Source organism: Oryctolagus cuniculus, chromosome 7 (genome assembly GCF_051225735.1).
Source record: "Oryctolagus cuniculus isolate XC-2025 breed Fujian yellow rabbit chromosome 7, ASM5122573v1, whole genome shotgun sequence".
Lineage (NCBI taxonomy): Eukaryota > Metazoa > Chordata > Mammalia > Lagomorpha > Leporidae > Oryctolagus > Oryctolagus cuniculus.
In genome coordinates this window covers 148,921,973-148,928,363 of record NC_142873.1, presented here as the reverse complement: position 1 = coordinate 148,928,363, position 6,391 = coordinate 148,921,973, and positions in this window count along the sequence as shown.

The window sequence follows — 6,391 nt, the reverse complement described above, 5'->3', positions numbered from 1 at the left end:
TCGGCAGTCCTGAGCTGTGTTTGCCGAGCTCCGAATGGCTCCCAGATCCTTCCTGCTGCAGGTACTCTCCGTGTGTCTGCTGTTGTCACATAGAGGTAGGAGGGGACTTCAAAAACCCATGGAAAACAGAATTAAAAGATATGCATACTTTGGTGCCAAAAATTTCAAAGTCCATGCATAGGAGGGAATCTTCAAAAAGTTCATGAAGGGGCCGGCATGGGGGGTGAAGCCGTCATCTGTGATGCAGGCATCCCATAGGGGCGCCAGTTGGAGTCCCGGCTGCTCCACTTCCGATCCAGCTCCCTGCTCATGTGCCTGGGAAAGCAGTGGAGGATGAGCCAAGTCCTTGGGCCCCTGCACCCACATGGGAGACCCAGAAGAAGCTCCTGGCTCCTGGCTTCAGTCTGGCCCAACCCCACTCATTGTGGCCATTTGGGGAGTGAACCAGAGGATAGAAGATCAATCTTTCCTTCTCTCTGCAATTCTGCCTTTCAAATAAATAAAATAATTTTTTTTAATTCATGGAAAATGAAATTAAAAAACAAATATTTTGGTACAAAGAATCTCAAAATCCGTGCATAGGTGGGGTCTTCAAAAACTTCACTGAAAGTGTGTAGCATGAAAGGCCCTTGCATGAATTTTTTTGCCCCAAAATAAACTTGTCTTTTTTTTAAAGTTTTTTTTTATTTTTATTTATTTATTTTTTTGACAGGCAGAGTGGACAGTGAGAGAGAGAGACAGAGAGAAAGCTCTTCCTTTGCCATTGGTTCACCCTCCAATGGCCGCCGCGGCCAGCGTGCTGCGGCCGGCACACCACGCTGATCCGATGGCAGGAGCCAGGTACTTATCCTGGTCTCCCATGGGGCGCAGGGCCCAAGCACTTGGGCCATCCTCCACTGCACTCCCGGGCCACAGCAGAGAGCTGGCCTGGAAGAGGGGCAACCGGGACAGAATCCGGCGCCCCGACCGGAACTAGAACCCGGTGTGCTGGCGCCACAAGGCAGAGGATTAGCCTAGTGAGCCGCGGCGCCGGCCCTAAACTTGTCTTTTAAATCCATTTTCCAGGAATGTTTTGAAGTGCTCTTGAGCAAGTGTGTGTGTGCATATGTGTATGTGCGTGTGTGTGCATATGTGTGCATGCGTGTGCATGTGTGTATATATGTGTGTGCACACATATATTGCTGTCACGTTCATACATTGTATTACTTAATAAGGCACTTACCCTGACTGAATTATCATGACCTTGAGCCCACACGAAGCCAGCAGGAGAGGAGGAACCCGGGCACTGCCGCGGCAGCTGCTGAACTTGGCCACACTTTGTCCCCACATCCACCCCAGGCGGTGCGGTTGCTGAGGCCTGGAGCGCCGACGCCATTCCCCGAGGGCCCCACGGCCAGTGAGTGGCAGAGCAGGGGATCAAACCCGTTCTGCCTCCTGCCCTTTCTCTTCACTGCTGTCGGAGCACCAAGCGGTGTGACCTATGGCAGCTCCCTGCAAGGTGAGCACTCCAGACGCCCCCTTCTGGGAAAACCTGCCCCTCACTCCTAGGAGCTCTAGCCCAGGGCGGGGCCCTGGGAGGTTGGGGTCCCTCCCATCGCCTCTTCCTGGCCAGGCCTGCCCCATCATGGCAGCCGGGGCAACCAGGCGCTCAGAAGCCTTGTCCTTTCTGCAGCCTCATTTGCATAATCCCCACAATCCAATGCAGACCCGGCTTCCCTTTGTGATCTTAATTAAGTGGAGGGGAGACTCCTGGGCCAGCAGAGCTGGCTCCTGTTTGCTTCCCATTGTCCCCCTGTGGTGCCACCCCTACTGCTTTGTCTCTGCAGAGCTGGAATTCAGGAACAAAAGTTTGACCTTCCACCTGCGAGTCCCCACTGCTGGCTCCCCACGGGGCCTGGGATGGGGCCTGGGATCCGTGAGTGTTGAAGGTGCACGTGGTGACCCAGCAGAGCATTGGCACTTAAAATGAATCCTAGAGGCCAGCGTGGTGGCACAGCAGGCTGAGCTGCTCCCGGCGACACCGGCATCCCATATGGGCGCCGGCTCATGTCCTGGCTGCTCTGGTTCCAATCCAGCTCCCTGCTAATGCGCCTGGGAAAGCAGCGGAAGATGGCCCAAGTGCTTGGGTCCCTGCCCCGCCCCCATGCAGGAGACCCAGACGGAGCTTCTGGCTCCTGTCTTCAGCCCGTCCCAGACTCTACTGTTGAAGCCATTTGGGGAGTGAACCAGCAGATGGAATACTTCTCTCTCTCTCTCTCTCTCTCACCAACTCCCTTCCTCTTTCAAACAAATAAATATATTTTTTTTTAAATTAGAAAACAATAGCGAATGCTGGAGGAAGAGAGTAGAATAGGATGTGAGTTAGCAGTGAGACAGACGAGCTACTTCCCATCTCAGATGGTTACAGGGTTGAGCTCTGCCCAGCCTTCCAGATGGTTCCAGAGAAACAAGAATGCCCACCTCGTCCCCCGGGACTCCCCTGGTCCCAGCCTCCTAACTCGAAGCCCGAGGCCAACAGCCACGTCCGCTGCTTAACCTGGAGACCCTGGAACCTCCGCTGCCCTTCAACTTGAGGAAGCCACTTCCCTTCTCTGAGTTTCTTCATTCACAAAATGAGAAGGGTGGAGAAGCCGACGCCAGGCTCTTCTGGATGTAAAACCCCAAGGTTGTCATCACCAGCGCAGCTGCCTGGATGGCACAGCGGTGGGTGGGAGCCACTTCCCAGGGGCGGAGCCTGTGCAGGGGATGTGGGGGAGGCCCTCAAAGCTGCTGCCCCTTCCCTCCTCCCCGCTCCTCTCCGAGACCCCAGACGCCGGTTCCCACGCGAGCGCAGGAGAGGACGAGCGCCAGAGCCCCAAGTTCTGCCAACTCCGCCGCAGCTCGCCAGGGGACCCCGCGCAGAGCCGGTCCCTCTCCCAGCTCGGAAGCGCCGCCCTCCCCCGCCTGCAGTGCGGTCCCTCCCCAGAGGCACGGTCAGGCAGTCGAGGTGAGCGCCCAGGGGAACGAGCTGCACAGGGCAGCCGGGCACAGGAGCCCCAGCAAACCCCCGGGGAATGCGCAGGCGTGACGGGGCTAACACGTGCCAAGTGCTCGGGGCGGCCGGGCAGCCGCGGTTACTGTTACCATCATCCCCGCGGTTAGCGAGCCCCCAGATTCTGAATCATCCGAGTCCTGTTCCGCCTCCCCTTCTCGGTTCCACCGAGTGCCCATCACGAAGTACAGATTCCTCGTTTTTGATTGTGAAAGGTGTCCTTCCCAAAACTCCTGCGTCAATGTCTTACAATGCCGAGACTCATCTCAGGTCTTAATGTCACCACCTCCTAGAAGCCTGCCTGCTTGTCATCCTTTCTCCTCTCCAACCATCCATCCATCCTTCCATTCACCCACCTATCCATCCATCCATCTGCCCATCCATCCATCCATCCGTCCACCCATCCATCCATCCGTCTGCCCATCCATCCGTCCATCCGTCCACCCATCCATCCATCCATCCATCCATCCGTCTGCCCATCCATCCATCCGTCCATCCGTCCACCCACCCATCCATCCATCCATCCGTCTGCCTATCCATCCGTCCGTCCACCCACTCATCCACCCGTCCATCTGCACTTCCTTCCTTCCTTCTTTCCTTCCTTCCAACCCCTCCTCCCCCAATTTGGCAGATACCGCCTGAACACTTCCTTTCTCCTCGGCCCCGATCGAACATGAGCCGGCTGCATCTTTGTCCTAAAACTCCACTCCTGGGCCGGAACCTTTGCAGGGAGCTCAGCTTCTCCTGGCTGCGTGAGTTTCCCTTGCAGGTACAAGGGTCCTTAGAGACGGGGGGCTGCCCGTTAGCCTTCTGCGTGCCTCTCTGGCCCCCCGTGCCCAGCTGCGTCTGGGCACAGGTGGGGGTTGCGCTCCCAGCCTTTCGTGCCTCCACGCCCAGCTCCCCTACCCTGCCACACCCCTCCCGCCAGGCACCCATCAAAACTGCACTTTGAAACTGGCAGATTGGGAAACGCCTGCCCAGTGAACCTCCATAAACCGTGCAGCTCTGGGCGCTGGGATCAAAGCCTTGGGCTCGGGTGCGACGTGGCGACCTTTCTCCCAGACAGGGCCCCTCCAAGGCTGCCAGAGGCGCGTCTGTCCCCCGGCCCCTTTCATCTTCCAACAGGGCAACGGAGGCTCAGGAAGCCACACGGGCACTCACAGCCACGTGGAGAGCTGCCAGGGGCGTGAACTCGGGTCCCCTAAAATCCAATCTGGTGCCTTATCAGCCACGGCACACCCAGAGGCCTCAAGAGGGTCTTATCCTGGGGACCCAGAAGCCTGGTGCCCAGCGCAGCATCCACGGGTCTGCGGAGTGACCTTAGCCAAGTCACTTCCTCTCCAGGCACAGCTTCTTCCGCTGTGGAGTGGGGAGGGCGGCCATGCTGGCGCGAGGATCACAGCAGGTGCTGGAGACTGGCTGTCCCTGCAAGCAGACACCCCCCCCCCCCATCAGAGTCCTTGCCCCCAAGCCAGGTGACCCAGGCCCTCCCAGCTCCTGGGAGGAGGACGCCTCTGCTCTGGAGCTGCAGTAACTCCCAGGGACACCAGGTGGCAGTCGAGAGACTGGCTGCTGGGAGCCGCAGCCCAGCCCAGCCTCCGAGTCACAAAGAGCCAGCCACAGGGCTGGGGCGAGGAGTCAGGCGCGGGCTGGATCGGGCCCTCCTGAGTGCTCCTGCCACCTCCGAGCGGCACCCAGGGTGGAGCTGGGAAGGCAGACGCCTGCAGGGGAGGCAGGAAGGCCCGGGAGCTGCTGGCCCTGCGGCCCATCGTGTTCCCGGAACAGCACCCTGCTGTGTGCCTTCCCCAGTCTCTGACAACCAGGGGCGAGCTAGGAGGAACCAGAATAGGGACAGGCACCAGACACAGCCCTGCACACACAGCAAGGTGACAGTGCTGCTCCCTGCGCCCGGAAAGCACCTGGCAGGAAGGGGCTGGAACTATTCACAGTGGCTCCGGGCCTGGGGAGGTTCTGGGTGATTTTCATTCTCCTTTCGAACTCTTCTCTAGCCATTCTGTTTCTAACAAAATACGCATTACTTTATCCTGGAAAAAATGTGCTTTTGTAAAGGAGGAGGAAAGACATTAACTGTCAAGAGGCTTTTTTTTTAAAGTATTTTTGAAAAGTATTATTTGAGAGTGGGGGGGGGGTGGGTGGAGAGAAACAAGAGCTCCCACCCACTGGTTCACTCTGCACATGCCAGGTCCACCCAGGCCTCCCACATGGGTGGCGGGGACCCAAGTCCTTGAGCTATCCCTGCTGCCTCCCAGGGCATGTGTCAGCAGGAAGCTGGAGCCGGGACAGAAACCCAGGCATCCCAGGGGCCTCGTAAGCTTGAGGACGGGCGCCCACCCCCGGGGGCAGTCACCTCCCCGGGGAAAGCCTGCCCCCTTTCCTCCGGCAGGGGGAGTGACTGCCTTCCCCGTGCCCTTGGCGTGTTGGGACAACTTGTGTCCAAGCTCCCTTTCCACGGCTGCTCATCGGCTCGCCCTGGGTCACTGGGTGCCGCCCCTGCCCACACGCAGCGGTGGAGCTGAGATAGGCTGAAATATACACACCGCATTCCGTAGATGGAGTGGGAAAAAAAAAAGACTGCAAGATGGTTCATCAATCACATGTTGAAATCACAATATTGTGGCTATGTTGGGTTAAATAAACAAGTGGAAATCAATTCCACCTGTTTCTTCTTACTTTCAGTTACGGACTTTTGTGTTTCCATTGGACAGCGCCGGTCCGCCAGCTTCCGGAGCGCAGGTGTGTGACTCTCCCCACGCAGGCCCAGGGAGGGGACGGGCCCCCGGCTGGGGTCGCACAGCAAACTGGTGGCAGAACTAGGACTTGGGCCAGGACTCTGTGCTGAGACCCCCTCCATCCCCGGCCTGGCCCGGGCTGCAGGGGCAGCCCGATGCCCCCATGAGGCTTGTGGATGGGCGTCAGAGACCGGGGACACCAAGAGGCAACTTCTGTCCCCTCTACAGGCTCTGTCACTCAGGACGACACCGTCCCCTTGGGAGGCCCTCCCACTGCAGGAATGGGGGCCTTGGAAGAGTCATGGGGGCCTTGAGCCCCCTCTGGCATGGCTGAGGTCCTCAGCGAAGTCTTCTTCCCACTGGGCCCACAGCAGTGGGAGAGCCAGGGCCAAAGGCGGCCTCAGATAAACCCCCTTTGCCAATGCCCTCATTCTGCATCTGTGGCAAGTGGGGCCCAGAGAGGGGGAGCATTCTGCCTGAGGTCACACAGCAAGGAAAGGGAGGACTGGGGCCTCCGTCCACGGGGTGCAGAGGCCAGGCCAGCCCCGCAGACCAGGACAGTGGCCTGGGTTAGCACCCGGGCTGCCCCCCCACCCTGGCCCTTCTCAGC